Raw genomic sequence first — 18836 nt, 5'->3', positions numbered from 1 at the left:
CCTAAAGGGATGTCCCTTTATTCTCAGGCTGTGCTCTTTGGTTCTAGACTCTCCCACAATGGGAAACATTCTCTCCACATCCATTCGAATGAGGCATTTTAACATTGATAGGTTTCAATGAGATCCCTCCTCATTCGTGTAAACCCCAGCGAGTAATTTTTAGTTTTATAGGGGAATTAGGGTTTAGGAACAGTGTTGTGGAGAATCAGAGGTCAGACAAGAGTCTAAGTCTCCGCTTTGCATTCAAAGACCGGCGATACAGACAAGAGACATCCGTGGTTGGATGTCAGATGTTGAATGAGCAGAGGGCGGACGAGAGCCCCACCAGGTCAGCGAGTTGTCGGCGGGCTCCAGAGTCAGACTTCCATGTGGGCAGGAGGAAGGAGTTCCGATGACCCCTGCCCACCCCCCCATGGATATATGAATTGATCAGACCGGAGTTTGGATTTTCACCATCAGCGAGTCTGGATTTCGAGGCCTGGTGCTCGGTAGTTAGTGTGTCCTGGAATCGATGCCAAGGATCAAGGCCCAGGGATGAATTGGAAGTCCAGAAGTGGAGGCCAATTGGCTGAAGCGAATCTGAGGATCTCTGCCAGTCTGCTGGCGAGTTTGAAGCCCGGTGTTTGCAGGTCTGAGTCCGCTGCAGGCCTGTCCTGGGGCTAAAGTGCTGTGCATGGACATGGGTGCGAGGGAGGAATGGAGTTTGATCGGTTGTTTGTTGTGATCTGTGTTGCTCAGCCGAGCACGCTGGGCATGCTCTTTTGGTGCCGCAATGTGTGGCGACCCTCGGGTGTGTTGGTTGTTAAAACAAATGACACATTTCACTGAATGTTTTGATGTACACATGATAAATAAGCTTGAATCTTCCCCCACCCAAAGCGTCAGGCAGAAATGAAAATAGTGCCACCATTTAAAAATTAATCTATAAAATTACTATCTAGAAATGGGCCCTTACTATTTCATTCCATCTCTTTCCTCTCCACGCACCCCCCCGATACTCTCCATTTGCCCATCACCCTCACATTCCTTCTACTACCCCCCACTTGCCAATCCCCCGCTCCACCTCCTTCCCTTTATTCCATGGTCTCCTGTTCCCTCCTGTCAGATTCCACCCTCTTCAGCTCTTTGTCACTTCCACCTGTCACCTCCCAGCTTCTCACATTATTCTCAATCTCCCTCCCTCCCTCCTTCATTTGCCCATCACCGCCCTCTCACCTGGGTCCACCTATCACATGCCAGCTCTTGCCCCAATCCTTATCAGAACCTTTTTATACTGGCTATTTCTTTTCAGTCTTGTTGATGGCCCTCATCCCAAAAAATAGACCATCTACTGTATTTTCCTCCATAGATAACACATACAAGATGCTGGAGAAACTCAGCAGGACAGGCTGCATCTATTGAAAGGGATTCTGCTCTCCATCTGTCCACACCTTCAAGCTTTGCTACGGTAGAAAACTTTGTCACATGGTGTGAGCAGAATTATCTGCAGCTTAATGTGAAAAAGACTAAGGAGCTGGTGGTAGACCTGAGGAGAGCGAAGGTACCGGCGACCCCTGTTTCCATCCAGGGGATTACAAATACCTGGGGATACGAATTGACAATAAACTGGACTGGTCGAAGAACACTGAGGCTGTCTACAAGAAGGGTCAGAGCCGTCTCTATTTCCTGAGGAGACTGAGGTCCTTTAACATCTGCCGGGCGATGCTGAGGATGTTCTACGAGTCTGTGGTGGCTAGTGCGATCATGTTTGCTGTTGTGTGCTGGGGCAGCAGGCTGAGGGTAGCAGACACCAACAGAATCAACAAACTCATTTGTAAGGCCAGTGATGTTGTGGGGATGGAACTGGACTCTCTGACGGTGGGATCTGAAAAGAGGATGCTATCTAAGTTGCATGCCATCTTGGACAATGTCTCCCATCCACTACATAATGTACTGGGTGGGCACAGGAGCACATTCAGCCAGAGACTCATTCCACCGAGATGCAACACAGAGCGTCATAGGAAGTCATTCCTGCCTGTGGCCATCAAACTTTACAACTCCTCCCTTGGAGGGTCAGACACCCTGAGCCAATAGGCTGGTCCTGGACTTATTTCCTGGCATAATTTACATATTACTATTTAATTATTTATGGTGCAACTGTAACGAAAAACAATTTCCCTTGGGATCAATAAAATATGACTATCACTATGAATATGTACTCCTTCACCTTCTCCATTCTCTTATTCTGGCTTTTTTCCCCTTCCATTCCAGTCCTGATGAAGGGTCTCAGACCAAAACGTCAGCTGCTTATTCCCTCCATAGAAGCTGCCTGACCAGTTGAGTTCCTCCAGGAATTTGAGTTTCTAAAGACCTCATGACTCTATTTTGAAGAAAATCCTGCTTTTAAAAAAAACATATAATATAGGATGTACATCATAGTAGAGGTCCTTCATTCCAAATTGTTGTGCTAAGATTTTAACCTTCACTAAGATCAATCTAACCCTTCCCTCCTACATAGCCCTCTATTTTCTTTCATCTACGTGCCTACTTAAGAATCTCTAAAATGTCTCTAGTGTATCTACCTCTGCCACCACTCAAGAGCATTCCATGCCCTTGTCACTCTCTGTGTAAAAAATTCACCTCTGACATCCCTTATGCTTTCCTCCAATCACCTTAAAATTATATCCCTCATATTAGGTATTTCTATCCTGGGAAAAAGCCTCTGGCTGCCCATTCAATCAATGCCTCTTCTCATCTCATACACCTCTATCAAGTCGCAATTTTCTGTGCAAGTTACTGTCGCAATTCCTTTTATCATTTCTGGATTTAATATCCTTTAAATTTCATACCCTTTAAATCATTTCTGGATTTAAATATATATGATGATTGACAAGTATAACCAATAAAACCTTTAAAGTGGTGTCAGTGTCACACAGTCAAGTCTTAAAGTACAGGACCAGGCCCTTCGGCCCATTGTGTCCATACTGAACATCAAGTATCTATCTATCATTCATTCATTATGTGTTGTGTTGTATGACATAGGTGATCATGGGCTTTCCATGACCATGATTGTTCTTGGCAAATTTTTCCACAGAACTGGTTTTCCATTGCACCCTGGGCAATCTTCTGGGCAGTGTCTTTACAAGATGGGTGACCCTAGCCATTTTCAATCGCCCTTAGAGATTGTCTGACTGATTGAGTGGTCGCATAACCAGGACATGATTTTGCACCAGCTGCTCATATGACTATCCACCATCTGCTCGCAAGGCTTGACGTGACCCTGATCGGGGGTCTAAGCAGGCGCTACTGAAGGGTGACCCGCAGGCTAGTGGAGGGAAGGAGAGCCTTACACCTCCTTTGGTAGAGACTTATCTCCACTCTGCACCCATCTATACTAATCCTATTTACCAGAACACAGATTCATAAGTTTATAAAATTAGAAGTTCAAAGGTTCATTTTGTTGTCAAATATGCATGTACAATATAACTCTAACATTTGTCATTCAGCACAGCACAGAAACAGGTCCTTCAGCCCCACTGGTATCTTGGCGAAACGCTAAAGGCTGACTTATACTTCTGCGTAGTAGCCTACGCAAGTGGCCTACACCATTGTGAGCATTTACACTTGTGTGTTGGTGTGTCTGCGTCGCTCTGCAATTCACCGCCAAAACGCTAGTTGGCGGTGGGGTTTCTATGCCACTGTGTTGAGTTTCTTCCTGTACTTCAAACAATGGCAATTGAAACTGAGCGCATCATGTTGGAGTTGGAGCTGATAAATGTTGAACAAGAGTTACTTTTATTGAAATTACTGCAAGGCAGAGAAGAGAGAAGACGTCGGAGGAGATGGTGTGTGCGACCATTGAACGGATTGAGGCAGAAGGAGGGTGAATTTTCTGTGCTTGTCCGGCCACTGAGAGACATGGACGAGGAAATGCATTTCAAATATTTCAGATATTTGTACGACTCTTCAAATACGAAGAGTCATACAAATGTACAAATTTTCGGACTTCCTCAATTAACCTCTCCTCAGTTTGGTTCATTTTCACGCTCAAGTCACGTTGTTCTCTCTTCTCCCTCAATTCTGAAATGGCAGAGACGAAGAAGCAACCGGAAATGCGTAGAAGGAAACGTGATGCTACCAAGCAGACCAATCACAGTTGTTGCAGTCTGCGTCGCTGCAACGCGTAGTTACATTTTGGGAGAGGTGCGCGTTAGGCTACGGCGTAGAGTACAGCGTAGGGTACGTGGCTACGCCATACCTACGGCGTACATTTGACACAGAAGTATAAATTGGGCTTAAATGATGTTCCATCTGAGAAAGATTCCTCAGCATACTCTTGAGGAACAACAGAGTGCTCCTTTGTGTCTTGGGATAATATTCATCATTCACACAATATCAGAGAACCATTATCACTATTATCACATTGCTGTCAGTGACACCTTGCCGCACACAATTTGGCTACCACATATCCTGGGTTATAGTGAGTGAATACACAGCAAAACGTCAAGCAAACAGAAGAGTGGGTCATTCACTTCAGGTGGTTCACGTGCTCCTGTTAACTTCTGAATTTTCAAAAGCCAGTAGGGCCTGTTGGGACTTGTCTGCGGAGCAGAAATTCGCAGAGACGGTTGGAGACAGTTCCTTGTGGAGCGTACGCGCCAGTTTTCAAAAGTAAGCGGGGCCTGTCGGAACTTGTCTGTGGAGCAGAAGATCGTAGAGAGAGTAGGAGACAGTTCCTCGTGGAATTTACGCGCCAATTTTTAAAAGCGAGTAGGGCCTGTTGGGACCAGTCTGCGGAGCGGGAAATGGTGGGTGTTAGTAAAGGCCAATAAGAACAAGCAAAGTGTAGGCAGAATGGCCATTGTGGGAGCAGTTATTGTGTGAGTGGGCCAGGGTTAGAGTAGGAAGCTTTCGCTCAGCAGGCTTTATACTTTATACTTTATTGTCGCCAAACAATTGATACTAGAACGTACAATCATCATAGTGATCTTTGATTCTGCGCTTCCCACTCCCTGGATTACAAATGGATAGTAATTAGTAAAATTTAAATTATAAATCATAAATAGAAAATATTAAAATGGAAAGTAAGGTAGTGCAAAAAAACCGAGAGGCAGGTCCAGATATTTGGAGGGTACGTCCCAGATCCGGGTCACGATCCGTTCAGCAGTCTTATCACAGTTGGAAAGAAGCTGTTCCCAAATTTGGCCGTACAAGTCTTCAAGCTCCTGAGCCTTCTCCCGGAGGGAAGAGGGACGAAAAGTGTGTTGGTTGGGTGGGTTGTGTCCTTGATTATCCTGGCAGCACTGCTCCGACAGCGTGCGGTGTAAAGTGAGTCCACAGACGGAAGATTGGTTTGTGTGATGTGCTGCGCCGTGTTCACGATCTTCTGCAGCTTCTTTCGGTCTTGGACAGGACAACTTCCATACCAGGTTGTGATGCACCCTAGAAGAATGCTTCGGTGGAAACTCTAAATTGGTTTCCAGCAAGTTTTTTTTTTCTTTTTCTTTGTCTATTAGTACATTGAAAATGGATCCTGGATTAGTGGAATTTTCTTTGTGTCAGATGTGGGAACTCTAGGAGACCTTCAGCCTCCCTGATAACCACATCTGCACAAGGCACATCGAGCTTCAACTTCTTAGAGACTGTGTTAAGGGACTGGAGCTGCAGCTGGATGACCTTTGGCTCATACGGGAGAATGAGGAGGTGATGGATCAGAACTAAGGGGGATAGTAACCCTGATGTTGCAGGAGGCAGGTAGCTGGGTGACTGTCAGAAGAGGGAAAGGGAATAGGCAGCCAGTACAGAGCACCCCTGTGGCCGTTCCCCTCAGTAATAAGTATACCCCTTTGGATACTGTTGGAGGGGCTGATCAACTAGGGGGAAGCCGCAGGTCTCTGGGACTAAGTCTGGCTCTGTGGCTCAGAAGGGAAGAGGGGAGAAGAAGAGTATGGTAGTGATAGGGGATTCCACAGTTAGAGGAGCAGACAGGAGATTCTGTGACATGAAAGAGACACCCCGATGGTATGTTGCCCCACAGGTGCCAGGGTCAGGGATGTCTCGGATCCCATGCACAGCATGCTAAAGGAGGAGGATGAACAGTTGTAAGTTGTGGTACATATTGCTATTAATGACGTAGGTGGGGAAAAGGATGAGGTCCCAAGGAGAGAATATAGGAGTCATCTAGGAAGCTGAAAAGTAGGACCTCAAGGATAGTAATCTCTGGATCGCTGCCTGTGCCGTGTACCTGTGAAGATGGCTTGGCAGATGACGACATGGCTGAGGAGCTGGTGCATGGGGCAGGATTTCAGATCTCTCAATCGTTGAGATCTCAGCTGAGCTCTACAGAATGGACAGGTTACTCCTGAAATTGAGTGGCACCAATATCCTTGCAGGGAGGTTAGCTAGAGCTGTTGGGGAGAATTTAAACAAATTTGGCAGGGGGATGGGAAACGGAGTGACAGGGCTGAGGATGGGGCAGTTGATATACAAGCAGAGGCAGTCTTTAGTGAGAATGTCTGTCAGGAAAGACAAAGATAGATAGATAGATAGATACTTTATTGATCTCAAAGGAAATTATAGTATCACAGTAGCATTAAAAGTGCACAAATATGCAAATAATCAAATATCAGAAGAGAAGCAAGAAAGAATAAAAATAAATTACCTCAAACAGTCTAACAGGAAGGGGGGGGTCATCACTTCCCTGGCTATAGGTTGACTCATTATAGAGCCTAATGGCCGAGGGTAGGAAGTATCCCATATCGCGCTCTTTGGAGCAGCGCAGTTGTCTTAGTCTATTACTAAAAGGCTCCTCTGATCAGCCAAGGTGACATGCAGGGGGTGAGAAACATTGTCCAGAATTGCCAGGATTTTCCGTAGGGTCCTTTGTTCTACCACAGCCTCCAGTGTGTCCAGTTTGACCCCTGTAACAGAGCCAGCCTTTCTAATCAGTTTATTGAGCCGGTTGGCATCACCCATGTTGATGCCATTGTCCCAGTATACCACTGCATAGGAGATTGTACTAGCAACAACAGAGGGGTAGAACATGTGAAGGAGAGTCCTTCATACTCCAAAGAACCTCAGTCTCCTCAGGAAGTAGAGGCGAATCTGGCCCTTCTTGTACACAGCCTCTGTGTTGGTGCTCCACTCAAGTCTGTCATCCAGGTGCACCCCCGGGTACTTGTAGGTCCTCAGCACATCCAAGACCTCAGCATCAATAGTAACAGGGAGCAGTGCAGGTTTAGTCTTTCTAAAGTCCACCACCATCTCCTTTGTCTTTCTGATGTTGAGCTGCAGATGATTCAGCTTGCACCATTGGACAAAGTCCTCCACTAGGGCGCTGTATTCATCCTCCCGTCCTCCCTTTATCCACCCAACTATTGCAGAGACATCAGACAATTTCTGCAAATGACATGACTCTGTGTTGTATCTAAGGTCGGAGGTTTACAAAGGGCGCCAATACAGGCAGATGATGGGACAAAATTGCAGTCAAGTGGGATGAGTTAAAGTCTAATATTGGGGCAATTGAAAAGGGTGATGAAAACAAGACTGAAGGTGTTATATTTTAATGCACACTATATGGAATAAGGTAGATGATCTTGTAGCACATTTAGAGGTTGGGAGGTATGATGCTGTGGGCATCACTGAGTCATGGCTGAAAGAAGATTAAAGTGGGGAGATTAACGGTAGTGTAGTAATTAGCGCGGCGCTATTGGAGTTCAGAGTTCAATTCCAGCGTCCTCTGTAAGGAGATGGTACATTCTCCCTGTGACCATGTGGATTTTCTTCGGGTGCTACGGTTTCATCCCTCAATCCAAAAATGTACTGATTAGTAGGTTAACTAGTCATTGTAAATGGCCTTGTGATTAGACCCATATTACATTGGTGAATTGCTGGGCCGTGTGGCTCGTTGGGCCGTGTTGTGTCTCTAAATAAATAAATATTCTCCATATACCATGCTGAGATTCTTTTTCATTTGGGCATTCACAGTAAATACAAGAAACACAATAAAATCAATGAAAGAACATTCCCAGCAGACTGTCCACGGCCTCCTCTACTGTAAAGATGAAGCTACATCAGGCTGGAGAAACAACACCTTATATTCCGTCTGGGTAGCCTCCAACCTGATGGCATGAACATTGACTTCTCTAACTTCCGCTAATGCCCCACCTCCCCCTCGTACCCCATCCGTTATTTATTTATATACACACATTCTTTCTCTCTCTCTCCTTTTTCTCCCTCTGTCCCTCTGATTATACCCCTTGCCCATCCTCTGGGTTTTTTTTCCCTCCCTCCCCCTTCTCCTTCTCCCTGGGCCTCCCGTCCCTCTCATATCCCCTTTGCCAATCACTTGTCCAGCTCTTGGCTCCATCCCTCCCTCTCCTGTCTTCTCCTATCATTTTGGATTTTCCCCCTCCCCCTCCCACTTTCAAATCTCTTACTAGCTCTTCCTTCAGTTAGTCCTGACGAAGGGTCTCAGCCCAAAACATCGACTGTACCTCTTCCTATTGATGCTGCCTGGCCTGCTGCGTTCACCAGCAACTTTGAAGTGCGTTGCTTGAATTTCCAGCATCTGCAGAATTCCTCGTGTTTGCGTGGATGACAGAATTGATGGTTTTGTGGCCAAGTTTGCTGACAGTACATAGTTTAGTGGTGGGGCAGATAGAACTGAGGGAACACGGAGTCTGCAGAAGGACCTGGATTAGGCGAATGGCAAAGAAATGGCAGATGGATTATAGCGTAGGGAATTACTGAACATGGTCATGCATTTTGGAAGAAGTGATAAAGATGTAGACTATTTTCTGAATGTGGAGAAATTCCAACTATCAGAGGTGTAAAGGGATTTGGGATTCCTTGTGCAGGATTCCCTAAAGGTTAACTTGTAGGTTGGGTCAGTGGTGAGGAAGGCTAATACAATATTAGCATTCATTTCAAAAGACAAGAACATAAGAGCAAAGATGAAATGCCGAGGTTTTATAGGCATTGGTTAGACTACATTTAGAGTATCATGAGCAATTTTCGAGCCCTTATCTAAGAAATATGTGCTGACATTGAACAGGGTCCAGAGGAGGTTCACGAGAATGGTTCTTGGAATGAAAGGGTTAATGTATGAGAAGAAGGAGGTGGGGATCCCATTGAAACCTATCAAATTCTGAAAGGCCTAGATAGAGTGGATGTGGAGAGGACGTTTCCTATAGTGGGGGAGTCTATTTCCCTCAGAAAAGAGGGACGTCCATTTAGAACAGAGATGAGGAGGAATTTCTTTAGCTAAAGTGCAGTGAATCTGAATCAGAATCAGGTTTAATATCACTGCCAAATGTTGTGAAAGTTGTTGCTTTGTGGCAGCAGTACATTGCAATGCCCAGTAATGAAAGCTATAACTTACAATAAAAAGAATATGTAAATTAAATAACTAGTGCAGAAAGAGAGGGAAAAATAATGAGGTAGTGTTCATGGGTTCATTATCCATACGAAAATCTGACGGCGGAGGGGAAGAAGCTGTTCCTGAAAATGTTGAGTGAGGGTCTCAGGCTCCTGCACCTCCTCGATGGTAGCAATGGGAAGAGGGCATCTCCTGGATAGTAAAGGTGCATAATTATGGATGCCCCCCTTTTCGAGGCATCGCCTTTTGAAGATGTCTGTGGAACTCGTTGCCATGGACGACTGTGGAAGCCAGGTCACTGAGTGTATTTAAACCAGAGGCTGATAGTTTCTTGATAGTCAGGGTGTCATAGTTTATGGGGAGAAGTCAGGAGAATGGAGTTGATTGGGATAATAAATCAGCCATGATGGAATGGCAGAGCAGACTAGATGGGCTGAATGACTCAATTTTTCTCCTATGTCTTATGACCATATTGTTTTATGTGGTCAAGAAGATGTAGCCAGTGCTGAGGTAGAGAAATGCCAGAGGGTATGCATTTAAATTGAGAGGAGGTAATTTCAAAGATGTGATGGGAAAGTTGGCGTTCCCATATCAGTCTGTAATGCAGCCAGTCAGCACACTTTCCACCACACATCAATAGAAGTTTGCCAAGGTCTTTGATGACAGGCCGAACCTCCGCAGACTCCTGAGGAAGTAGAGGTGCGGTTGTGATCTCTTCACAAGTATATTTACATGATGGGTCCTCTGAGATAGTGACACCCAGGAATTTCAAGTTACTGATCCTCTACACCTCTGATCGTCCAATGATTATTGGTTCATTGCTGTCCAACCTGAGAGAGGCCTCATCTTGGCGGTAAAGGGGGCCATGGATCGACACATGGATCGGTAATAGGGATTGGAATTGTTGCCGTTCTGCTGAACATTGCGGGCATGCTACATTGGCACTGGAATGTGTGGCAACACTTGTGGGCTGCCCCCAGCACACCTTTGGATGTGTTGGTTGTTAATGCAAACACCGCATTTCACCGTATGTTTCACACATACTGTACAAGTACACAATTAAATGAATCAGAATCTAATTAAATGATCTGTATGGACAGTATACCACGGGCACCACCGTAGCGTAGCTGAGTGACTCGGGGAGTTCGGAGTTTAATTCTGGTGCCACCTGTAAGGAGTCTGTACGCCATCCTCGTGGAATGTGTGGGTTTCCTCCGGGTGCTCCAATTTCCTCCAAAGATGTATGGGTTAGTAAAGGCCTCCGTTAGTCTTGCGAGACCATGGATCTGCGCCTGGAAAGTCTTTACTCTCCAGGGCGCAGACCTGGGCAAGGTTGTATGACCAGCAGTTGCCCATGCAGCAAGTCTCCCCTCTCCATGACACCAATGTTGTCCAAGGGAAGGGCATTAGGACCCATACAACTTGGCACCAGTGTCTTGCATTAATTGCCTTGCTCAAGGACACAACACATTCCCTCGGCTGGGGCTCGAACTCACGACCTTCAGGTCGCTAGTCCAATGCCTTAACCACTTGGGCACGTGCCCACAACATGGGTATGGGCTAGTAAGTTAATTGGTTATTGTAAATTGTCCGGTGGTTGGGTTAAATAGGTGGGATGCTGGGTGACACAGCTTGTTGGGGTGGAAGAACCTGTTCCACATTGTATCTCTAAATGAATAAAGTAAACAAACAGATAGATATAAATAAATAACAGGTAGACAGACAGGTAAATAAATAAACATGCAAGACAAGTTTTTCACTGTACATATGGCAATAATAAACCGATAACAAAAGTTAAATATTAACAATTGTTGCCCCCTTTCTCCTTCTCCTTCCCTTTGCCAAATGAAGACTAATTATCCTTCTGTCTCCCAGGCCCTCTTTAGTCCAAAGATAAGATGGCAATTAGCAGGCAGCTTGATCTATGACATGCATCCCTGTCACTGGCACATGAGACTCAGGGCAAGCTATCCAGCCCATAACCACTCAGGGGTTATCATTTCCAGAAGGGGTGAAATTCAAATTCCTCAGTAATCTTTGGTATTGCATCCGTCTAATTATAGTGATTCAGCTGTCAGCTCAGATGCAGGGTAAAGAGCACGATATCTTCACCACAGCAAGTGCAGCTATCAAGTCTGTTACCTCGTAACTCTATTGTCGAGATACTAAGTTTCATTGATGGACAGCCATTGGGATGGAGGCTCTGCTTCTAACATGAGAATCAGACTTACAGATTTAATTTTGTAGCTTTTGCTAATCAATCTCAGAGGAATTGCAACCAAACTCAGGTTTATTATACACGAGGAATTCTGCAGATGCTGGAAATTTAAGCAACACACATCAAAGTTGCTGGTGAACGCAGCAGGCCAGGCAGCATCTCTGGGAAGAGGTACAGTTGACGTTTCGGGCCGAGACCCTATACTATCCCTGACTTATGTATATGTCGTGAAATCTGTTGTTCTGTGGCCAAAGGTCAACCAGAAGTCTGGACTTTGAAGCTTAATGGCTGAATCTTGGAGACTGGAAACTAGACCTTGGAGGACTGTCCCGAATTTGGAGGTCTGTTTGCCTGTATGGGTAGGAGGGAGGAAAGGGGCTTGTTTTCCTGGCTTTGTTTTTTTCCTTGTTGTGTTCTATGTGGTCCTGCCGAGCATTGTGGGCATTATGTGAGGCACCAGAATGCGTGACAATACTTGCAGGCTCTCCCCAGCACGACCTCAGGTGTTGGTTGTTAACACAAATGTCACATTCTACCGCATGTTTCCAAGTAGGTGTCGTAACTATATCTGAATCCGAGCTAGCTGATGGGTGTGCCACCTTTTTTAGGTCGCAAACAACAGGAATTCTGCAGATGCTGGAAATTCAAGCAACACGCATCAAAGTTGCTGGTGAACACAACAGGCCAGGCAGCATCTGTAGGAAGAGGTGCAGTCGACGTTTCAGGCCGAGACCCTTCGTCAGGACTAACTGAAGGAAGAGTGAGTAAGGGATTTGAAAGTTGGAGGGGAAGGGGGAGATCCAAAATGATAGGAGAAGACAGGAGGGGGAGGGATGGAGCCAAGAGCTGGACAGGTGATAGGCAAAAGGGATACGAGAGGATCATGGGACAGGAGGCCCAGGGAGAAAGACAAGGGGGGGGGACCCAGAGGATGGGCAAGGGGTATAGTGAGAGGGACAGAGAGAGAAAAAGGAGAGTGAGAGAAAGAATGTGTCCATAAAAATAAGTAACAGATGGGATACGAGGGGGAGGTGGGACATTAGCGTAAGTTAAAGAAGTCGATGTTCATGCCATCAGGTTGGAGGCTACCCAGATGGAATATAAGGTGTTGTTCCTCCAACCTGAGTGTGGCTTCATCTTTACAGTGGAGGAGGCCGTGGATAGCCATGTCAGAATGGGCATGGGATGTGGAATTAAAATGTGTGGCCACTGGGAGATCCTGCTTTCTCTGGCGGACAGAGCGTAGGTGTTCAGCAAAGCGGTCTCCCAGTCTGCGTCGGGTCTCGCCAATATATAAAAGGCCACATCGGGAGCACCGGACGCAGCATATCACCCCAGTCGACTCACAGGTGAAGTGTTGCCTCACCTGGAAGGACTGTTTGGGGCCCTGAATGGTGGTAAGGGAGGAAGTGTAAGGGCATGTGTAGCACTTGTTCCGCTTACACGGATAAGTGCCAGGAGGGAGATCAGTGGGGAAGGATGGGGGGGGACGAATGGACAAGGGAGTTGCGTAGGGAGAGATCCCTGCGGAATGCAGGGGGGGGGAGGGAAAGATGTGCTTAGTGGTGGGATCCTGTAGGAGGTGGCAGAAGTTACAGAGAATAATATGTTGGACCCGGAGACTGGTGGGGTGGTAGGTGAGGACCAGGGGAACCCTATTCCTAGTGGAGTGGCGGGAGGATGGAGTGAGAGCAGATGTACATGAAATGGGAGAGATGCGTTTAAGAGCAGAGTTGATGGTGGAGGAAGGGAAGCCCATTTCTTTGAAAAAGGAAGACATCTCCCTCGTCCTAGAATGAAAAGCCTCATCCTGAGAGCAGATGCGGCGGAGACGGAGGAATTGCGAGAAGGGGATGGCGTTTTTGCAAGAGACAGGGTGAGAAGAGGAATAGTCTAGATAGCTGTGAGAGTCAGTAGGCTTATAGTAGACATCAGTGGATAAGCTGTCTCCAGAGACAGAGACAGAAAGATCTAGAAAGGGGAGGGTGGTGTTGGAAATGGACCAGGTAAACTTGAGGGCAGGGTGAAAGTTGGAGGCAAAGTTAATAAAGTCAACGAGCTCTGCATGCGTGCAGGAAGCAGCGCCAATGCAGTCGTCGATGTAGCAAAGGAAAAGTTGGGGACAGATACCAGAATGGGCACGGAACATAGATTGTTCCACAAAGCCAACAAAAAGGCAGGCATAGCTAGGACCCATACGGGTGCCCATAGCTACACCTTTAGTTTGGAGGAAGTGGGAGGAGCCAAAGGAGAAATTATTAAGAGCAGAGCAGAGTGGTGGTAGAGGGGAACTGATTAGGTCTGGAATCCAAAAAGAAGGATAGAGCATTCCAACCTCACTCCTTCGGAACGCTGTGCTCTCCACTCCCTCCGCACTAATCCTAACCTTATCATTAAACCCGCCGATAAGGGGGGTGCTGTTGTAGTCTGGCGTACTGACCTCTACCTTGCCGAAGCACAGCGACAACTCGCGGATACCTCCTCTTATTTACCCCTCGATCGTGACCCCACTAAGGAGCACCAGGCCATTGTCTCCCACACCATCACCGACTTTATCCGCTCAGGGGATCTCCCATCCACTGCTACCAACCTTATAGTTCCCACACCCCGCACTTCCCGTTTCTACCTCCTACCCAAGATCCACAAACCTGCCTGTCCTGGCAGACCTATTGTCTCAGTTTGCTCCTGCCCCACCGAATTCGTTTCTGCATACCTCGACACGGTTTTATCCCCCCTTGTTCAATCCCTTCCGACCTATGTTCGTGACACTTCTCACGCTCTTAAACTTTTCGATGATTTTAAGTTCCCTGGCCCCCACCACTTTATTTTCACCATGGATGTCCAGTCCCTATATACTTCCATCACCCATCAGGAAGGTCTCAAAGCTCTACGCTTCTTTTTGGATTCCAGACCTAATCAGTTCCCCTCTACCACCACTCTGCTCTGCTCTTAATAATTTCTCCTTTGGCTCCTCCCACTTCCTCCAAACTAAAGGTGTAGCTATGGGCACCCGTATGGGTCCTAGCTATGCCTGCCTTTTTGTTGGCTTTGTGGAACAATCTATGTTCCGTGCCTATTCTGGTATCTGTCCCCAACTTTTCCTTCGCTACATCGAAGACTGCATTGGCGCTGCTTCCTGCACGCATGCAGAGCTCGTTGACTTTATTAACTTTGCCTCCAACTTTCACCCTGCCCTCAAGTTTACCTGGTCCATTTCCGACACCTCCCTCCCTTTTCTAGATCTTTCTGTCTCTGTCTCTGGAGACAGCTTATCCACTGATGTCTACTATAAGCCTACTGACTCTCACAGTTATCTGGACTATTCCTCTTCTCACCCCGTCTTTTGCAAAAACGCCATCCCCTTCTCGCAATTCCTCCGTCTCCGCCGCATCTACTCTCAGGATGAGGCTTTTCATTCTAGGACGAGGGAGATGTCTTCCTTTTTTAAAGAAATGGGCTTCCCTTCCTCCACTATCAACTCTGCTCTTAAACGCATCTCCCCCATTTCACGTACATCTGCTCTCACTCCATCCTCCCGCCACCCCATTAGGAATAGGGTTCCCCTGGTCCTCACCTACCACCCCACCAGTCTCCGGGTCCAACATATTATTCTCTGTAACTTCCGCCATCTCCAACGGGATCCCACCACTAAGCACATCTTTCCCTCCCCCCCCCCTGCATTCCGCAGGGATCGCTCCGTACGCAACTCCCTTGTCCATTCGTTCCCCCCATCCCTCCCCACTGATCTCCCTCCTGGCACTTATCCGTGTAAGCGGAACAAGTGCTACACATGCCCTTACACTTCCTCCCTTACCACCATTCAGGGCCCCAAACAGTCCTTCCAGGTGAGGCAACACTTCACCTGTGAGTCGACTGGGGTGATATACTGCGTCCGGTGCTCCCGATGTGGCCTTTTATATATTGGTGAGACCCGACGCAGACTGGGAGAGCGCTTTGCTGAACATCTACGCTCTGTCTGCCAGAGAAAGCAGGATCTCCCAGTGGCCACACATTTTAATTCCACATCCCATTCCCATTCTGACATGTCTATCCACGGCCTCCTCCACTGTAAAGATGGAGCCACACTCAGGTTGGAGGAACAACACCTTATATTCCGTCTGGGTAGCCTCCAACCTGATGGCATGAACATCGACTTCTCTAACTTCCGCTAATGTCCCACCTCCCCCTCGTACCCCATCTGTTACTTATTTTTATAGACACATTCTTTCTCTCACTCTCCTTTTTCTCTCTCTGTCCCTCTGACTATACCCCTTGCCCATCCTCTGGGTCCCCCCCCCCCGCCTTGTCTTTCTTCCCGGACCTTCTGTCCCATGATCCTCTCGTATCCCTTTTGCCTATCACCTGTCCAGCTCTTGGCTCTATCCCTCCCCCTCCTGTCTTCTCCTATCATTTCGGATCTCCCTCTCCCCCTCCAACTTTTAAATCCCTTACTCACTCTTCCTTCAGTTAGTCCTGACGAAGGGTCTCGGCCTGAAACGTCGACTGTACCTCTTCCTAGAGATGCTGCCTGGCCTGCTGCGTTCACCAGCAACTTTGATGTGTGTTGCACCTTTTTTAGGTATCGGCTTTTGAAGATGCCCTCATTGCCGGGGAGGCGAGTGACCATGATGGCGCCGGCTGAGTTTAGATCTTTCTGCAGCTTTTGCCGATCCTGTGCGGTGTGATGTTGTGGGGATGGAACTGGACTCTCTGACGGTGGTGTCTGAAAAGAGGATGCTGTCCAAGTTGCATGCCATCTTGGACAATGTCTCCCATCCACTACATAATGTACTGGGTGGGCACAGGAGTACATTCAGCCAGAGACTCATTCCACCGAGATGCAACACAGAGCGTCATAGGAAGTCATTCCTGCCTGTGGCCATCAAACTTTACAACTCCTCCTTTGGAGGGTCAGACACCCTGAGCCAATAGGCTGGCCCTGGACTTATTTCCTGGCATAATTTACATATTACTATTTAATTATTTATGGTTTGATTACTATTTAATTATTTATGGTGCAACTGTAACGAAAACCGATTTCCCCCGGGATCAATAAAGTATGACTATGACTTACCAGATAGTGATGCAATCAATTACAACAAGAGCAGAAGACATAGGAGCAAATTAGGCCATTCAGCCCATCAAGAGTGGCCTGCCATTCCATTATGTCTGATTATTTCTCCTTCTCACCCCCATTCTGTTGTCTTCTCCTGTGACCTTTGACACGCTTACTAATGGAGACCGTATCAACCTCCACTTTAAGTATACACGACTTGGCCTCCGCAGCCACTCGTGGCATTGAATTCCACAGGTTCACCACCATAATGCTCATCCCTCACTAAGTAACATACCCTGCCTTATCCCGGGACCAGGGAGCAGAATAATTAACTTAACCAAGACCGCGAGCTCCATATCGGGATTTTCAGTGGTCACCAAGAGGCAGGAGGGATAATAAATCAGCCATGATGAAATGGCGGGAACAGTCTCGATAGGCAGAATGATGTGACACGATAGCGGAGGGAGTCCGCACGGGGCTATTACAAATCGGTGTTTAATTCCGACGCTGTCTGTAAGGGGTTTGTACGTTCTCCCCACTTAATCTCCAAATAATAATTTAAAAATAAATGGCCTAATTCTGCTTCGAAGTCTTATGGACTGTGGTTTCATCAATCCCTCTTCAATTCTCCACCCGTCCCCCCCCCGCCAGACGCGAAATATCCTGTAGTAGGAGGGCAGTGTATTAAATTGCGATAATGAGACAGCAATTTATTCTGTCTCTGAAAAGAAATGTTTTCTGTAACAAGAAGCAATTTCACTCGGACAGCTGGAAACACTTTTCCAGAGCCGGGACAAACTGCTCCCGAGAGTCCATTGATGTATACCGGGGGGAGTGTGTCAGCATTTACTGGAGTCCCCAGGAGTAGGACGGTATTTACAAGGGTCACGGCAGTGAGTTAGCATTTTAGTGCGTCTCCAGGACCCTGTCCTGTCAATATTTATTTAAGAGAGTCGCTACAAGTGTGTCACTATTTGAAGGAAGTCCCAGACGATTCTCAGCATCGAAATAATCTGGTCTCAACGGAAACCTAGGTATTGAGACCAATCGGCCTGAACTTTAAATAAGCTGGTTTATTTAAGCTAGGGGTATGATTCTCGCTTAGGGTGCGAGAGGTCCCGGGTTCAAATACCGGACGAGCCCTTCTTTACCTCTCGCTGGGTTCTACATGACGTTTATAATCGTCTTACTGAGGTCCATTTGCAGATTTTCCTGTTTGTGAGGTGCTTATTCTGTGTCCATGAGACAGTGGACAGACTAGATGGCCCTATCTGAGCATTGAGTGGTGGTGTTCTATGACTCCATTACACTTTATTTAGCCCTTTGGTATGTTCCAGAACGATGCTGAGATCCTAGGATACACTGGGACACATCATCGGTGGTGTAACCTGGGGACAGCGGGTGTTTCGGGTCTTTCCACATCAGAAACTCTCGCCCAGGCGGCCCAGCCGTAGATGATCAGGCCCCTGCTTGTGTCCCACCAGCGTTGGTCCACAGGTCACACCTCTTGATCGATAGCCATCTGGAGGCTTGCTCAGCAGCTTCTGGGATGGTCCTGATGGCTCCTTTTCTTTGCATCAGGAGACAGTAGGTTCTGCCTAGTGAGCAGCCAGCAAATCCTCTACAGGCTCACAGGGTGCCATCCATCCCATCTCTGGCACTGCTCTACCAATTCCTGGTGTTTGGCTTTCTTATGCCCAAACATCTCCTCAATCCGGTGTTCCCAAGGAACTCTCAGTTCTACACCTGCGAACAGTATAGGGAGGATGTGGAAGCTTTGAAGCGGGTACAGAAGAAGTTTACCATGACACTGCCTGGATTAGAGGGCATGTGCTATAAGGACAGTTTGGTCAAAGTTGGTCTGTTTTCTCTGGACTGGCGGGGCTGAGGGGAGATCTGATAGAGATTGATAAGATTATGCAAGGCATAAATTGGCAGTCAGTATCTTCTCCTCAGAGTTGAGGTGTTGAATATTAAGAGGCATGCATTTAAAGTAAGAGAGGAAAAGCTCAAAGGAGATTTGGCTCGTTGGTCTAGGGGTATGATTCTCACTTAGGGTGCGAGAGGTCCCGGGTTCAAATCCCGGACGAGCCCTTCTTTAGCTCTTGCTAGAGGTGATTGTGGGTTCTATATGATGTTTATAAGCGTCTTACTGAGGTCCATTTTACTCCTGCACCTATTTTCTATGTTTCTGTAGATATGGC

At 47.0% G+C, this 18836-nt stretch overlaps 1 non-coding gene across 1 annotated transcript; it reads left to right on the top strand.

Annotated features, from left to right (window-relative positions):
• The first annotated feature begins 18654 nt into the window (after positions 1–18654).
• On the top strand, positions 18655–18726 carry trnap-agg (transfer RNA proline (anticodon AGG)). The gene has a single exon. It is a non-coding gene; the product is annotated as a tRNA-Pro (tRNA).
• Positions 18727–18836: the final 110 nt, after the last annotated feature.

Source organism: Mobula hypostoma, chromosome 7 (assembly GCF_963921235.1).
Source record: "Mobula hypostoma chromosome 7, sMobHyp1.1, whole genome shotgun sequence".
NCBI classification, from domain to species: Eukaryota; Metazoa; Chordata; class Chondrichthyes; order Myliobatiformes; family Myliobatidae; genus Mobula; species Mobula hypostoma.
Note: the sequence above shows the minus strand (reverse complement) of the source record. Positions and strands in the feature narration are given on the sequence as shown.